The sequence below is a fragment of the Sminthopsis crassicaudata genome, chromosome 6, assembly GCF_048593235.1.
Source record: "Sminthopsis crassicaudata isolate SCR6 chromosome 6, ASM4859323v1, whole genome shotgun sequence".
NCBI classification, from domain to species: domain Eukaryota; kingdom Metazoa; phylum Chordata; class Mammalia; order Dasyuromorphia; family Dasyuridae; genus Sminthopsis; species Sminthopsis crassicaudata.
Genome location: NC_133622.1, coordinates 24,367,353 through 24,386,389, shown reverse-complemented (window position 1 = coordinate 24,386,389; position 19,037 = coordinate 24,367,353). Strand labels below are relative to the sequence as shown.

The following is a 19,037-nucleotide window of genomic DNA, read 5'->3' as shown; positions in this document are numbered from 1 at the left end:
TGTTTGTTTGTTTGTTTGTTTTAGGGTCTTTTTCAGAAGGTGTTTGATAAATTCTTTTAATGCATATTTTACCTTCTGGTTCTATTACTTCTGGGCAGTTCTCTTTGATGATTTCCTGTAAAATAGTATCTAGGCTCTTTTTTCATCATAATTTTTGGGAAGTCCAATAATCCTCAGATTGTCTCTCCTAGATCTATTTTCCAGGTCTTTCGTTTTGGCAAGTAGATAGTTGACATTTTTCTCCAGATTTTCATTGTTTTAGTTTTGCTTGACTGATTCTTGGTGTCTCAATGAATCATATCTATTTTTCAGTTCTGATTTTTAATGAGTTATTTTCTTCATTAGCTTTTTAAATTTCTTTTTGTATATGTCCAATTGAGTTTTTAAATGAGTTTAAATGCTCTATGGAATTTTTTTTCATTTCACTAAATTTGTTTTTTAGTGAGTTATTTTCTTTTTTCCAATTCACAAATCCCACTTTCTTGGAAATTCTTTATCTTTTAAAATTCATAGATCCCACTTTCCTATGATTTTTTCACCTTTTCCAATTCCCTAATTCTACTTCCCTGTACTTTCTGTGAATTCTTTACCTTTTCCAATTCACATTTCAGGAGGTTGTTATTATCTTGCATAGCTTCTCTTTCCTTTCCCCCATTTTCTTCTAACTCTTTTTTGAGATTTTTAATAGTCTCTTCTAGGAGAGTGTTATTTGGGGTATAGTCTGGAGGTTGTTTGCTATTAGTCTCCTAGGGGTTGGAAAACTGCTCTTTTCTTTGTTTTTTTACTCATTTTTAAAAGCCTTTATGCTCTTCCTTCAAGGCAAGGAGGTTACCAATTTCCTCTGAAGAGCAAGGATGGGTATATGGACAGTAACTGTCCTCTCAATGGGTTGCAAGGAACAGAGGAACTGTGAGAGGGCTCTGGAAAGAGCTCCACAGGGAAGTGAGTAAGCCTGGGTAACAAGGGCTGGGCTGTGTAAGTGCCCTGCCAAGAGCCCTGCTGTGAGGATTAGTGACTGCCTTGGGACTAGAGGTTAAGCAGCAAAAGTATCACTGTCCAGCCTTAAAGGCCCGCTTTGAGTATTAGCAGTTGCCTTATCCCTCACTGCACTGGAAGTGTTTCTGCCTGGGAAGCACAGTAGAGCTGAGGAGATTCCACTACCCCAGGCCAAGCCCCTCACTGTGCAGATGGGAGGCTGCTCCAAGCTGTGCTCCTGCCTTGCAGGTTTGTGACTGCCCCCCCAACAAGAGCCCCTAGCTGCAGAATGCCATAAAGAGCAGTGTTATGGTCTGCACTGAGTCACTCTGGTCCTGGGTAGGTGCAGTTAGATCCTCTCAAGCTCTGGCAACACTCAGTGTATCCTTTAACATTGGTTCTAGTTTCTCTGATGGTCCACTACTCTGTGACCAAAGCAAAGAAGTCAGGCTATGACAGAGAGCTCTATGTAAACCTTCCAACCACAGAGGCCACCCCACTCCCCATTCTATCCCTGCCCTGAACAGGTCTGCTCCCACCACTCAGAACAATCCTTTTCTGGCAATATTCCAGATTATCTTCGGCTGGTGAGTTGTACTTCCAATCTTCATGAAAGTTACCAGTCTAGCATGATATTTGAGGATGATTTTAAAAATTGGTAACGAAGGTGAGAGGAGCTCAGATTCTCCTGTGTTCCTTCTCCGCCATCTTGGATCCACTCAATAAAGTTATTTTTAATGATATTTTGTGTCTCTTTTATCATTTGACTGATTCTGTTTTGAGGATGTTACTTTCTTGAATAATTTATGTGCCTCTTATTATGAAGTTGTTCTTCTTTTCCTATTTTTCTTCCATCACTCATTTCTTTTTTAAATTTTTCTCCTATAAAACTTATTGATTTTTAAAAAATCTTTTTCTTTTTTGCCATTTCTTTAGGTTTTCCAAGATTTCTTTTCAGGCATGGATAAAGAGAAACGTACATTTCTCTTTGACCTTTTACTTTTATTTTGTTTTTCCTTTTTATTGTCATATTGTTTTTGTTATTTTTCTGAGTTTGACTTGATCTTTATAGTAACTTTTTGTTATCACATGTTCATTTTCCCACCTTATTTCTTAATTTAATACTGTTCTATTAAAGTTAGACCTACTTAACTGTGGGAAGATGCTAGGACACTGTTTAAACTTCCAAATTTATCATCCTGCTGTTTTCACAGCTAATTTTGGCAAGTCTGCAAGTTTTAGGTATTTTCAAGGACCACTGTCTTCTAAAGTATAAAGTTCTGTGTGCTCCTCTCTGCTCAGGAATTTTGAATAGGGCCCATGATTTCTTGAGAAAATAAGTGTTTTTCTCTCTCAAAACTGTGATTGACATCTCATACAATCAATGGAGTGGGCAAACATCCTTTGATCCTACACCCCATGGTAGCATAGGGATTCCCTGAAATCTTTCTTGCTATTTGCGCATTACATTTTCACTAAGATTTCATAAAGATATCTCTTTACATTTTTTTTTTCTTGTAAGAAATCTTTGTGAGTAAGAGATCTTAAATGATTCTTGGTAATGTCTTTTGTGTAACATTTTGCTGAAAAATTGAGAACGAATTTGAAGTTATCTGATGGAATACCAGAAAAGCACAAACTTAGAAGGCAATCCTTTCTTGTACATTAATCAATAAGTATCCTTTGTTGCATATCTGTGTTTACCCAGGGAAACTGACCAGTTTCTTGAGGAAAATTATCCTCCTAAAAGAATGAACAAATATTCTCCTTAATGGGCTTCTTGTAATGGAGCATCCTGTACCTAGGAGGCTGCTACATCTCAAGAGTCATGTATCAAATAGGAATACTTAGTGTAGTCCCTTCTTTGTTCTCATCCAATAAAAAACCCTTAATGAAACTTTCAGATTTCAGCTAGGAAGTATTTTACAACTTGCCTATCAAAATCTCCCATTCAATAATGAATAGCTGTGATATGAGCATGGATTATCTCATACAAGGAATTCAGATGTTGGTGATTCCTTGTAGTGGTGCTGAAGTATATATACTTCATATTATATGTATATATATATATATATATATATATATATATTATGTTTTTATTTTCCTAAAGGCCACTGTGTTTGTTAATTGTGTATTACTTTTATTCTTTGAATTTCTTCTTCTGTCTTATTTAAATCAAGTTTCAGAGCAATAATAAACTTGTATCCACCCGTTTAAGACTTGTGCTGGTTGAAATGCTAATTCTGAACCTAGATTAATTTTATGCCTCCAAGAACTACAATTAGTATTGCTACTGCAAATTCTCCGAATGACCCCTAACCAATGCTACAGACTTTTCCTTGTGACCTTTTAAGATGTTTGGCTGGAAAAAAAAATCATCTTGATCTGTTGTTGACACTGCCACTCCAGAATTCAATTTGGAGCTTCATTTTAAAGTTCTTTGGAGAGGGGAATATTGGGAAAGTATGACTGTGGTATTTCCTCTATTTTACCATCTTGACTTAATCTCTTTTCTTCTCTAAAGATTCTTTTGTGATTGTACATCTTGAATCTTGCATGTGCTTTAGAAGGGACAATTCATATATTTTCTACATGTTTGTTGAATAGGATTTCTCTTGATTTTTAAAAGTATCTATGTTATTATGAATGTGGGCAGCTATTTTGGCTTTACTATTTCTTAACTTTCACAACACTTTAATTTAAAAAAATCACAAGGGTGATTAGGTCTGTATAGTTATAGTATAAAAATTGCTGCTAATAAATGAAGGAAAGATGGTTTCCAGTATTATTTCTGACTCCTTTTTTCATAGAGTTTTGTTTTTTGGTGTTAGTGTGTTTGTTTTCTTCTTTTACTTAATTTGGTAGTTATATTATTTGCTGTTTAAAGTGAATGATATTTTCTTTAGTTTTCACTATTTCCTTGCGAATGTAATTTTTTTCCACAAGCAAAATGTCTTCTAAAAAGTGGACTTTTTTGAAATTCCTCAAACACAAACCTCATCTTATATTAGTCCACAAACCCATCTGTTCCTTCAAGAAATCCATATTATTTAATAATTAATTCAACACTTTTTGAAAAATTTTATTAGTTGACTTTGTGTGGATATTACCCATTGAGGGTTTTTTGGTTCTTCATTTGGTTTTGAGTTATTTCCATGACTCTATCTACAATTATTATCAGTTACATCTGGTAATTCCAGTAACAGGTAAGTATTGTTATTTTTACTCCTTTACTGTGGAGAGGTATCTACTTTTTACAATTTTGTTTTTCTTTAAGTTTTAAACTGTCATATCTGATAACATCTATGAATTATCTTCATTATTATCATCAACTTTATTATTGATGGTGTAGACCTATACATGCAGGACACATCTGGTGAGAATATTCTCAATTCCAATATGAGTTTTGTAATTTTTCTTCAATTTAATCATAAATTGTTCCCTAGGGTCCTGAAAGGTTAAGCAACTTTGTCAGACATGAACCCAAATTCATTAATCTCAGACTTACTTTCCATCTATTAGACTATGTTGTTTCGATTACATTAATAGTAAAATCATCATCATGATCAATAGTGGACATTTATGTAGCATATAATTACTGTTTCATTAGATTATTACAACTACCTTGTGAAATAAATGCCACTGTTATAATGTTACAGATGAAGAAATGGAGGCAAAAAGCATTAGTGATTGACCCAGGATCTACTTAAAGTATCTAAGACTGGATTTGAACTCAAGTTTTTCCAACCTCAAATCAGGTACTCTACCCTAGTGACATCTACCTGCCCTATTATATAATCCTAATGGTAAGCATAATACTAATGAATGATCCATTGGTGAAAGCTCTTCAAAACAATTTCCCTGTTATCCATTTGCAGTCATAATAATAGGTTGCCTAGGTAGACTACTCATAATGTAATAGACTATTAATATATTTTAATTAAAAGATGCAATTTCCTTATAATTAAAATAAAGTTCTGACTTTAGCTTTCATATCCTTCTTGTTTTCTTCTTCAGGGAGAAATAGACTGTGTATCATGATATTACCTCTAGTTTTTGAGATCACTAAGCATAAATTACACCATGGGGCAATTTATACTGTTTTGTATTACCAAGTGGCCCAGAATTTATAATCTAAAGCAGAGGTTCTCCAACTATGCCTGGCGAGCCAGATGTTTATGTGGCCCGCCGGGTTATGGCAAATGGGCTGAGGGGCTGAAACAGAGTGTGAGTTTTTATTTTTACTATAATCTGGCCCTCCAACAGTCTGAGGGACAGAGACCTGGCCCCCTAATTTAAAAGTTTTAAGATCACTGAAAAGTACTGTTCCTCTAAGTCTGAATTATTCCACAGGATTTTAGGTACTCAAAACTCTGAAAGTGGCTTCTTTGTCTCATAATTTATGGATCATAATAGAAAGATAGAATTATAAATCTGGAGATTGGGATAGCTCCTTAGGGAGTGCCTAGATTAGTAGAAACCCTCTTAATCCTATTTCTCAACCCTCAGCCATAGTGAAAAGTCCTTTATAGTTATCCTTGGTAAAATCCTAAAGTACATAAGCCACTGAAAAGTGATGCTTTACTGAAAGGCAGTGAAGTCATGAGATTTAACATTCAGCTGGAAGATCTTTTTTTTTTTATAATAATGAAGGAAAATATTTATACTTATTTTAAATATATAATTATACCTAAAAATGGTATTATTTACTCCTCTTTCTTCATTATTCTAATGCTAATGACTTATTATTTTATGGAAATATATCCTTACAAATTAGTGTTTGTTTTTTTTTAAATCAGGTGATTACTAGATAAAGATGTATTGGCAGAATCTTTAATAAAAGAATGAAGTCCTAGAAAGTTTATTCCTACTTGCACAAATGCACTTTATATATAGACAGTGAGCTCCCATCCAGGAGTCAGTTGCTCCTTGTTTTCTGGATGTAAGCCCGGATGTGATATAATTTGCATATCATTTTTAAGAATAATGACTCATAAAAGTCATATACCATTCTAGAAGGTTATTTAATCTTTTTTCTTATGTGTTTAAGTTCTAGAAAAAATAAGAAACTAGCATGTTTATGAGGATTTTTAAAGTAGAATAAACATATTTACTGTTCCAAAATGATTATTAATATACAGCTTTCTCTTTTGGAATGAAAGGACATGCTAAATAGAAAGAGAATAAGGTAATGTCCCTGATGACACAAATAGGAATCTGATACTCCTGACAGCCCTATGATTTCCTGTAAGATGACCCTGCATTAATAATGATATCTGGTGTTTTAAGAAGCATCATCAATCTTCAAGCATCTCACTGACAATCTTAGTGTCAAATTTCCTCATCACAGAGGATATATGTTTCCAGTACTTGCACTTAAACTAAATACATAGATCACAGCAAGTGACAAAAATAAACATTCTTAGTGCAATATCTTTAGCTTTTAAAACAGTTATTAGAGGACATTTGGGTAGTCCACATGAGAAAGTCATACCAGTGAGTTTATAGATTTCACTTAAAATAAAGTCAGATATAAAATGTTTGGTTTAAGCATAGAGAAGATTTGGAAGTATTGATACTCTGTACTTCCTAATTCAAGTTTATATAGATTTCTATTATTTTCTCACCTCTCTAATTTATCAGTAGATGTATAGTTAATTGCTATCGATTACTTTTTTTTTCTTTCTCTTTTTTTCCCCTTTCCTCCTTATTTCCCCCTCTTTCACTTCTTTGATCTTTTCCTGGGAGTTTTCCTGGGAGCCTTTTATTTAGGGTACATATACACATAAAATATTAGGATATATAGAAAATTTACTGCAGCATTTTGAATGACCCACATGGAAGATTTATGAAAGGACATGAACAGGATGAAAAAATGTAAATGATTGATAATCTATATCAGAAGAGAAAGTATCTAAATATAATGATAATACAAATTCATCAAAATATTGAATTTGTATCACTTTGCCTAACCCCCACACACTGTCTTATTCATCCCAGGAAGACCTGACAAAACCCAACTTTGAAGGAAAAAGGAAAAAGAAAATATCTATACTTATTAAGTTGAAAGATAATTTATTCAGCCATCACCTTAAAATAGGGAATAGAAGGGAGTTTTTATTTATTTTTATTACAGCTTTTTATTTACAAGATATATCCATGGGTAATTTTTCAGCATTGACCCTTGCAAAACCTTCTGTTTCAACTTTTCCCCTCCTTTACCCCACCTCTCCTCTAGATGGTAGGTAGACCAATACATGTTAAATAGGTTAAAGTATATGTTAAATACAATATATGTATACATATCCATAAAGTTATTTTGCTGCACAAGAAAAATCGGACTTAGAAATAAAGTAAAATTAACTTAAGAAGGAAATCAAAAATGCAGGCAAACAAAAACAGAGGGAGTGGAAATGTTATGTTATGGTTCACACTCACTTTTACATAGTTCTTTCACTGGGTATAGCTGGTTTTCTTCATTATTGAACAAATGGAACTGATTTGATTTATCTCATTGTTGAAGAAGGTCATGTCCATTAGAATTGATCATCATATAATATTATTGTTGAAGCATAGGATGAACTCCTGGTCCTATTCATTTCACTCAGCATTAGTTCATGTAAATAGAGGGGATTTTTTAAAAAAAGAACAATGAAAAAGATAAGGAACCCAGTTGGCCACCCATTTTGTGAGGAGAAAGAAAAAATATGGATGAGTAATATATCTCCCAATATTTTAAGAAGATATTGCAATACTGAATAAATTCAATGCAGTTCTTAGACACAGACAATTAAATACATTAAAAAAATAGACTCTTATAATTGTTAGTTACTCTCAGACATCAGATACCAAAATATTTGATATTTTGGAATGACATCTGAGAAAATGAAAGAGAAAAAATACAATTTTTATTTGAAGAAGAAGAATGACAAAAGGAGATTATTTCAGAAAAATAAATTGGCAATTTAAGATTATAAATGAGGTATAAATGTAGTGAAAGGCCCCAGAAAACTGAAGATACCCAAAGACTTTGGGTTGTGGAAAGGACAAATAGAAATATGTAGTCATAATGATGCTTCATCTCATGACTCTATTACTTGAAATATTGCCCTTCATTAATGTTGTAATTCCCACATCTTCTCTTCCATTTTGAACTGATTTCATCTTCTTCTGAAATACCTCCATTTACTCATAAAATTTCATATGTAATTTTATATCAAAGCTATTAATGATAATTTCTTATCTTTTTTTCTGATTATAAGTATGTCAAAAATAGGGGCTTTATATTCTTCATAATCCTAACATTTAAAAATATGCCTTGTACAGAGTAGATAATTAAGTGTTTACTGGGTTGAATTTAATTGCAACTTCCCTTGCTTCATAAATTTGCCTAAGGTCAATCCTGTCTCCATCAGAAAATCAGGCATCTGCTAAGAATGTAGTCACAAATGTGACTGAAAGAAGAATTTAATTACAATATGGAAAGATTTTTTCTGGGAAAGATAGGGGAAGTACAGCATATGATAAGAGGGCATCATGAGTAGAATATAGAGACACATTTCTGTGATTGTAGAAGCGTGGTGCTCCTAAAAATTCTCAAGTTTTCACAGGAGAATTCAAAATTTGGAAATCATCAACTACTACCAATCAGAGCTTGATTTACTGTTTTTTTAAGGTCAAGACTTAGGAATATGATGGAGGCAATGTTAATAATGCTGATTAAATTTATGTGGGTAGTACCAACATTTTTATTTTTCAAAGAGGTAGCTCTTGAACATTAACCTTCACATTCCTGGATGAATACATTTTTGATTTAAAATCTTTGATTCCTAAATAGTTAAAAGGTAGATTAATTTTTAAAAAAAGATTCGTGCTGAATTTTCAGTAAAGACAATTCCAAAAAGAAAGCAAAAACAATTCTCTAAAAAGTAGTAGTTTTGAAAAATTCAAAATATTGGAAACGAAATCACAAAGGAAATTAGCATCTTAGCATTACTTACTATGCATCAGGCTAAGTTTCTATTTTACTTCTGATAACACATGTGTAACTACTAGCAAGATGTTTAAACTCTTAAAGAGTTTCCTTATCTGTAAGAGTGACAAAAGCTAACAACCTCAAGAGAAAAAAAAAAAAAAAACTAAATAAAAATTAAAATCTTGCTCAACCCAACCATCCTCCTAATATCAAGAGTTTCTTTTACATTAACTACCTAAATTCTGAAAATAAGCAAATTGTCCACTCAGTTGATAAGCATTTATAAGATTGGCAGACTTCCATTAATGTGTATTCTAAATCATTAAATGATCTAATCTGACAAATCTCACACTTCCACTGGACAGGAGCACCAAAGCTGTATTTATAAAATGATCACGTTTTACACAACTGAACTATGTGACTATAAAGGTATTATGTTTATTAAAATTAATCCCCCAGTGATGTTGATTAAAGTTGCATATGTACCCTGAAGCAAATTTAAAAGATAAAATCATCAGTGAAGAAATTGGAAAGGGAACAAAATACCCATCGACACAACTATATGTATATCTAAAAGCCTGTATCTATACACATACATTCATACAAAAATATATCTCCCCCCAGGGCACGGTTGGTATTTTTTCTTTTTTCTTTAATTTTAAATAGTATTTTATTTTTCCAAATACATGTAAAGATAATTTTAACATTCACCTTAGCAAAACTTTGCATTCCAAATTTTTCTCCCCCCTTCCCCTTCCCTAAAAGAGCAAGCAATTCAGTATATATTAAACATATGCAAATTTTCTAAACATATTTCCATATTTGTCATGCTGCACACACACAAAAATCAAATAAAAAGAAGGGAAAAAAGCAAGTAAAAAAAGCACAAGTAAACAAACAAACCAACAACAAAACAATAAAAATACTATGCTTTGATCCCTATTCTGTTTCTGTCTCTATACTTCTGTCTCTAAATGAAGATGGCACTTTTCATCATAAGTGAATCACTACATTGTTGAAAGGAGCCAAGTCATCACAATTGATCATCTCATCACATAATCTTGTTATTATATACTTTTAAATGTCATATAATAAATATTATCCATTTTGTACTTCATAATGTTCTACAATTTTTCTTTGGCCATTTATTCTTCCCTTCTCTATAGAATTGAGTACACTATCCCTTGTACTCCTAATTTGCTTATACTATCACCCTTGATGTCTTAATTATGAACTATTTGACCCTATCTTGGTAAAATGCATTTAATTTTATTTAATACCTAGTTTCTGCCATGTGATTTTACAGTTTCCCCATTATTTTTGGTCAAGTAATGACTTCTTATCTCAGAAGCTTAAGTGTTTGGGCTTATCAAACCCTAGATTAATATAGTTATTGACTATTGTGTCTTGTCAACCTAACCTTCAGTGATCCACAACTCTATTTCTTAGCCAGTAACAAATGGTTTTGATAGCTGCTACTTTATAATATAATTTTAGGTCTGGTACAACAAGGCCACCTTAATTTTCATTTTTCCCATTAATTCCCTTGAAATTCTTGATTTTTTGTTCTTCCAGATAAATTTTATAATTTTTTTCTTGCTCTATAAATTATTTCTTGGCAGTTTGATCAGGATAACACTGAATAAGTAGATTAATTTAAGTAGAGTTACTATTTTTATTATATTAGCTCAGCCTATCCATGAGCACTTGCTATTCTTACAATTGTTTAGATCTAATTTTATTTGTGTGGAAACTGTTTTATAATTGTGTTTATATAGTTTCTGGCTTTTTATTGGCAAGACACTCAAATATACTATGTTATATAGTTATTTTAAATGGGATTTCTTTTTCTATTTCTTACTGCTGATTGTATTAGTACCATAGAAATGCTGATACTTTATGTGGGTTCATTTTATATTTTGCAACTCTGCTAAAATTGTTCATTATTGTGTAGTCTTTTAGTTGATTCTCTAGAATTATCTAAATATATGATCATATCATCTGCAAACATAATCATTTAGTTTCCTCATTATGCACTCTAATTCATTCAATTATTTTTTCTTCTCTTATCGCTAAAGCTAACATTTCTAATATAATATTGAATAACAGTGGTGATAATGGACAGCATTGTTTCACTCCTGATTTTATTGATGATGCTTCTAGCTTATCTGTATTAAATCTAATGCTTGACAATTGTTTTACATACACATCTATATTTTGAAGGAAGTTATTTCATATAAAAGCCTACCCTATTCCAACTACAACAAATGTTTGGTTAATGACCATCCTGTGTATGCATGTAACACATATATCTTAATTGGAAATGATGTTAGTATTTGTCCTAATACAGAGAGAAGTTTCAATATACATGCCCCACAAATTATTTTGTAGACCCAAAGAGGGTCATACTTGTGGCCAGGGAAATCATTGTATGATATGGGAAATTTGTTGTCATTGAGTCATTCCAGTTGTGTCTGACTTTGGGGGGGTTTGCCAATGATATTCGGGTGCTTTGCCATTTCCTTTCTCCAGTGTATCATACAGACAAGAAACTGTGGCAAACAGATTTATATGACTTGCCCAAAGTGTCATAGCTAATAAGTGTCTGAGTCTTTATTTGAACTTGAATTTGCCTCACTTCAGGTCCAATGTTCTATCATCTGTTTCACCTAACTGTACAAAGTAAGAGAAGAAAAGGAAACAAACTTTCCTATCCAGTGCAAGTTAACCACAGACTATGGTCATACTGGCTTCTCTGATCCCGGGGCCTTAAAGTTTATTCTGGGGAGGGTGAGGGCCATAGACCATCATTGCTGCTTCTACAGCATTGGGAATAAATCAATATGCACTGACTGAAGTCTTGGGCAGGCTACATGCCTTTGATTGATTTAAGCGTGCTGTACCGTATAGCACACTATCCCACTGATCATGATAAGTCATGCAGAAAAATGTAAATTCACTCAAAGATGAAGGGAGGCCACTGGGATCTTTTGAGAAGAAGTAGAATAACTGCAGGTCTCACTCATCCTGCTTCAAATACTTCAAAGTAAGACAAACCTGCCTCAGCCCAGCTGGGAGGATTTTAGCTTGCATTCAATAAAAAGAGCTCTCCTGTATCTATTGAACAGGGAAAAAACAACTTTTAGATAAAAATTTCCAACCAGTCACTTGCAATCTTGACTGAAGAGCAAAGTTTGCCAAATGTTCATATTAGAAGCTAGTTATAATTGTGATGGTACAAGGGCAGCTTTTCCCTTAGTACCAAAATGAAGAAGAGCACCCATTCCTTATCTAGTTGGTGGTTACATAGTTGTAGTGTCTGTCACCTAGTGTCAGATTTAATAAATGATTAAAGGTAATAAATGGAAAGAAGATGGAAAATAAGTATTTACTAAGTTCCTCTTAGTAGTTGTACTAGTTTATTTAGACAATTTATCTCATTTAGCTATAAAAGAATCCTAGGAGTTAAGGATTCATCCTCATTTTATACCTGAGCAAACTGAGGTTGATGGGTTAAGTTATTTACCCTGGTTTATATTTAGTAAGCATCTGAGCTGGATTCGAATTCAGGGCCTCGATTCCAGAATCATTCTTCTTGATCCTCAGTTATCCAGTTCTGAAGACCATGAATCTTCACTTCTCTGTCCCAACTACATGGTTGCATTTGTCTATTGGTGATCCATAGGAAAGAGAGTGGTGAAATCTGGTATATCCTAAAGGCTGGAATAGGGCACTATAACCATCTTCTAAATGTCCATAACAAGGTTACGTCTAAATCCTTTCCTATCATTGGTGTTTCCATAGGTTCTCTCCTCTAATCCATGTTTCTTAATTCCTAATTATGGCTCTGAAAGGGCATAGGAGAAAACTGAGCAGAGCACCAAACTTTAGGGTGGAAACTATACCCTTAAGCATAACTAATAATTAGTCTTTGCAAGTATTTTTAAATAACCAATTTTTAATATTTGAGTAGATCCATGATTTCCCCCTCCTATTTACTTATTCTTTGATAGATTAAATCAAACTCCTAAGAATAAGGCTGATGATGAGACTGGATTTGATTGTCTCCTCAAACTTGTTCATACCCTACCCACTAGCGTAGCCTTGATCTGATTAAGGAGTAAAAAAGAATCTAATCTTGGTGGATTCAAGCCCAAATGTTCTACTCAACTTTGATTGAATGAAAGGTGAATCCTTTGCCTAGATTGTGGGTAACACAGTAAAAGTCATATTTCCAGGCCTTCATTAGAACAGATCCACCTCTCATAATAATATTCATTATCTCACTAATTATTAGCTAATTGAAGTTGATCCCACCTGTCAGGAACACCTATTTTTGCAAAGGTAAGGTAGTATACCATCATAATTTGTCTTTGGTTTAGAGAAGGCTCAAGAACCATTATTTTATTAATTATTTTCTAGTTACAATTAATAAAATGATTAAATACCCCAAAATTATACCTCTCAAATTTTTCACTCATTCTATCTTGAATTTATATATTCCAGCTTTCTCTTTCCCTCCCACACTCCTTTCCCCTTATCGCCTCTTCTCAATCATCCCTTTATTCTCTCCCTTAGGAAAACAGAATCATCCTTATTACCCAACTTTTCTACAGGACTTTCTTTTTTTTAATGTCAAAAATAACCCTAGAAATAAACCATACGTGAAACGAAAAATTCAGCTTTATTCAACTTGAGCAGTTTTCTATAAAGGTGGGCTTTCGCTGATGATGTAGCTGTGTATCAAAAGGTACTGGTTCTTTTTAATTTTTGAGAGAGGTATTACAGACAGCAGGTGCCCCTCATGAAGGAAGTGTTGGAATTAGATGCTGCTTTTCCAACTCACATTAAATCATATCTTCCTCATTCCCATAGAGAAAAGGAATCACAGATGCTGCAGTCAGTTCTCTCAGCCACCTGGAGCTGTCTACAATGCCCCTTGAGCACATTCACAAGTGTCACCAGATGTCTTCCTGCAATGACGTTTCAAGTAGTTGATGCTTGGGAGTTGTGAAAAGTTTATATCATTAGGGGCCCAGAAAATATGGGAGAAAAATGCTTTTTGTCTCACCAGTGTACTGAAGTAACAGCATATGTTAATAAATTTTTATGCTTTTGGTGATTGGTAGTGGAGCCCACCATTGACTTGGGTGAAAGGAAGGGAAAGTGAGAATGAGTACTGTTTCAAAATAAAAAGAAAATTGTTGCAATATTCAGAAGCTCTGAACTACTGTCTTGAGTTCTACAAGTTCCTAGTTTTTGCAGTTAACATCTTGCAAGTTATAGGTAGAGAGGAGGATTCTGGCTGGGCAGTATTATCCAATTCCATGATATGCATACAATTCTGAGACCATATTAATTTTCTTTTTATATTTTTGATAAGAATCTTCACCTCTTAGCTTCCTTAAAAAGCAGTAGTTATAAAATTGAGGATAAAGCAGGACTTCCAGTAGAGAATCTTTAGGTTTGCCAAAGTTTTTCCTTATCAATAATAAGGTTGGGAATGAGGAGACAAGCATTTATCAGGTGTCTACTATGTACCAGGTGTTGTGCTAAACATTCCACAATTATTAGCTTCTTTGATTTCCTAAACAATATGGAGAGTTGAATGTCATTAATATTCTTATTTTAGATGGATATTATGGGTAAAAACCACATGATTTAACAAAGGTCACACAGAGTAGGAATTTTCCTAAAATTTTAGGTTTTCCTAAATCAAGGTCCAAAAGTCTCTTTGCTGCATGACCTGGCTGCCTCTAGAATCATTGTAGTAAATTATCCCTGGCTTCTGGTGAAGAACTAGCAACTCAAAATAATAGTTTGTGATCTCTTGGAATTTGAATGATCATTGACTTAAACTGGAGAATTCTAGGGGAAAGAACAGCCACTACAATTCCGTGATTTCCAAGTTTTCACTGTTGAAGCCAAAACCTTTCAATTGGGTTCTGTTGGATTTTAGGGTGAATGACTGAATTACTTACTTTTCACATAATCCTCCATCCCAGCTTTGCTTTCATTCAATCATCTCTTCTTCTCTAAAGTCAATGTGAAGAATATTATCTTCGTCATTCTTTCTATGTCACTTTTGCAGATTATTTTCTTTTTTTAATTTGTTATTAATTTTATAATTATAATTTTGACAGTACGTATGCATGGGTAATTTTTTTACAACATGATCCCTTGTACCCCCTTCTGTTCCTAATTTTCCCCTCCTTCCCTCTACCCTCTCCCCTAGATGACAGGCAATCCCATATATATTAAATGTGTTACAGTATATCTAGATACAAAATATGTGTGCAGAACCGAATTTCTTGTTGCACAGGAAGAATTAGATTCAGAAGGTAAAAGTAACCTGGGAAGAAAGACAATAGTGCAAACAGTTTACACTCAATTCCCAGTGTTCCTTCTCTAAGTGTAGCTGATTCTTTCCATCATTGATCATCTGGAACTGAATTAGATCTCCTCTATGTTGAAGATATCCACTTCCATCAGAATACATCTTCCTACAGTATCGTTGTTGAAGTGTATAATGATCTCCTAGTTCTGCTCATTTCACTCAGCATCAGTTCATGTAAGTCTCTTCAAGCCTCTCTGTATTCATCCTTGCAGGTTATTTTCTAAGAAAAAATGACAAGGTTGAATCATTAATGTGATTTGAAAAATAGGCCCTATATGATTGTTTCTTTGCTTTAATTCTTTTTTTTTCTGGATTAAACATTTTAATTTTTCTTCCAATAGATGATAGTGATTTTAACAATACCTACCACTGTGACATTTCATGGTAAAAATAAAACAAAAACAATCATTTTCCTTATCTAGAAAACATTGTTTCCCCAAACACACCCAATATCCTCAGGCATATTTGTATACTGTATATTATTTCAGGATATACATATTTAGTTAATAGCATAGTTTAGACAATAATAGAATTGTACATCTGGAAATATGCAATTTGTAAGAATTTGATTCCCTTTTGTTCAATAAACATTCATCAGTGCCTTATTATATGCAGAACAATGCTGCTCACTGGGAGAGAGAGGACGTGAATTTAAGACAGGGACACTGAACTGATAAAACAAAGTCTCATAGAAGAATACAGCAGTTATATGTATAAAGTTAATATTTGATGAGGATAAAAGAGATGACAACAGAGTATTAATAGGTCCTCGAGAAGCCCTCTGTTGTGATGAAAGTAGTGTTGGATTTGGGATCAGAGGATCTTAATTCACATACCTATTCTACTTGGGGAAATCTATCCGGGAAAGACACCCAAATTTTCAGGGTCTCAGTTTCTTCTTTTAAATTGATATTGCATAGACAGAATGAATGGGTATAAGTTGACCCCACGTAGGAATAATATATAAGCTCATTTAATTATAGAAATCCATCTTAACCTATAAAGAAGCAGAAGGAGAATTGGACAAAGAAAATGAGTAGATTAGAAATAGAGGGGAACAAAGTATTGATAAGGAGAAATGTGGTCAAAGGAGAGATTGAAAAGTCAACTTTCCCCCTTTTTCTGTTTCTTCTTTCACAATATGACAAATGTGGAAATGATTATACATATGTGTTCTACATTATATTGAGTATCATTTTATGACAGAAAAAGGACAAAAGAAAACAAAAATTTGGAACTCCACATTTTCTTTTTTTTTTTTTTTTTCATTTTTTTCATTTTTTTTATTATATATATATATTTTTATTATATATATATATATATATTTTATAATATTATCCCTTGTATTCATTTTTCCAAATTACCCCCCCTCCCTTATTCCCTCCCCCCGACGACAGGCAATACCATACATTTTACATGTGTTACAATATAGTCTAAGTACAATACATGTGTGTGAATATCATTTTCTTGTTGCACAATAAACATTAGAATCCGAAGGTACATGCAACCTGGGCAGACAGATATTAGTGCTAACAATTTACATTCCCCTCCCAGTGTTTCTTCTCTGGGTGTATCTACCTCTGTCCATCATTGATCAACTGGAAGTGAGTTGGATCTTCTTTATGTTGAAGATTTCCACTTCCATCAGAATACATCCTCATACAGTATTATTGTTGAAGTATACAGTGAGCTTCTGGTTCTGCTCATTTCACTCAGCATCAGTTGATTTAAGTCTCTCCAACCCTCTCTGTATTCCTCCTGCTGGTCATTTCTTACCGAGCAATAATATTCCATAACTTTCATATACCACAATTTACCCAACCATTCTCCAACTGATGGACATCCATTCATCTTCCAGTTTCTAGCTACAACAAAAAGAGCTGCCACAAACATTTTGGCACATATATGTCTCTTTCCGCTCTTTAGTATTTCTTTGGGATATAATCCCAGTAGTAGCGCTGCTGGGTCAAAGGGTATGCACAGTTTGATAACTTTTTGGGCATAATTCCAGATTGCTCTCCAGAATGGCTGGATTCTTTCACAACTCCACCAGCAATGTATTAGTGTCCCAATTTCCCCACATCCCCTCCAACATTTGTCATTATTTGTTCCTGTCATCTTAGCCAATCTGACAGGTGTGTAGTGGTATCTCAGAGTGGTCTTAATTTGCATTTCTCTGATCAGTAGTGATTTGGAACACTCTTTCATGTGAGTGGATATAGTTTCAATTTCTTCCTCTGAGAATTGTCTGTTCATATCCTTTGACCATTTATCAATTGGAGAATGGTTTGGTTTCTTATAAATTATGGTCAGTTCTCTATATATTTTGGAAATGAGACCTTTGTCAGAACCTTTGTTTTTAAAAATATTTTCCCAATTTGTTACTTCCCTTCTAATCTTGTTTGCATTAGTATTATTTGTACAGAAACTTTTTAGTTTGATGTAATCAAAATCTTCTATTTTGTGATCAATAATGATCTCTAGTTCTCCTCTGGTCATAAATTCCTTCCTCCTCCACAAGTCTGAGAGGTAGATTATCCTCTGTTCCTCTAATCTATTTATTATCTCCCTCTTTATGCCTAAATCATGGACCCATTTTGATCTTATCTTGGTATATGGTGTTAAGTGTGGATCCATATCTTAATTTCTGCCATACTAATTTCCAGTTTTCCCAACAGTTTTTTCCGAATAATGAATTTTTATCCCTAATGTTGGAATCTTTGGGTTTGTCAAAGATTAGATTGCTATAGATGTACCCTTTTTTGTCCTTTGTATCTAATCTGTTCCACTGATCTACCGGTCTATTTCTTAGCCAATACCAAATGGTTTTGGTGACTGCTGCTATATAATATAGCTTTAGATCAGGTACACTTAGACCACCTTCCTCTGAGTTTTTTTTCATTAGTTCCCTTGCAATTCTTGACCTTTTATTCTTCCATATGAATTTTGTTGTTATTTTTTCTAGGTCATTAAAATAGTTTCTTGGGAGTCTGATTGGTATAGCACTAAATAAATAGATTAGTTTGGGGAGTATTGTCATCTTTATTATATTCGCTCGGCCTATCCAAGAGCACTGAATGTCTTTCCAATTATTTAAATCTGATTTTATTTTTGTGGCAAGTGTTTTGTAATTTTTCTCATATAATTCCTGACTTTTCTTTGGTAGATGGATTCCCAAATATTTTATACTATCAACATTTGTTTGGAATGGAATTTCTCTTTGTATCTCTTGCTGTTGCATTTTGTTAGTGATATATAAAAATGCCGAGGGTTTATGTGGATTTATTTTGTATCCTGCCACTTTGCTGAAATTTTGAATTATTTCTAGTAGCTTTTTAGCAGAGTCTTTGGGGTTCTCTAAGTATACCATCATGTCATCTGCAAAAAGTGATAGTTTAATTTCCTCATTTCCTACTCTAATTCCTTGAATCTCTTTCTCGGCTCTTATTGCCGAGGCTAGCGTTTCTAGTACTATATTGAATAGTAATGGTGATAGTGGGCAACCTTGTTTCACTCCTGATCTTACTGGGAAAGGTTGCAGTTTATTTCTATTGCATATTATGCTTACTGACGGTCTTAAATATATACTCCTGATTATTCTAAGGAATAATCCATTTATTCCTATACTCTCAAGAGTTTTTAGTAGGAATGGATGTTGGATTTTGTCAAATGCTTTTTCTGCATCTATGG

General features: G+C 33.5%; 1 long non-coding RNA gene across 1 annotated transcript in view; it reads left to right on the top strand.

Annotated features, from left to right (window-relative positions):
* LOC141545595 (uncharacterized) overlaps window positions 1–19,037 on the top strand; it is a 379,465-nt gene that overhangs the window by 147,421 nt on the left and 213,007 nt on the right. The window contains exon 6 of the long non-coding RNA XR_012483082.1: window positions 4,635–4,733. This is a non-coding gene — a long non-coding RNA (uncharacterized LOC141545595). The remainder of the gene's footprint in view (window positions 1–4,634; window positions 4,734–19,037) is intronic.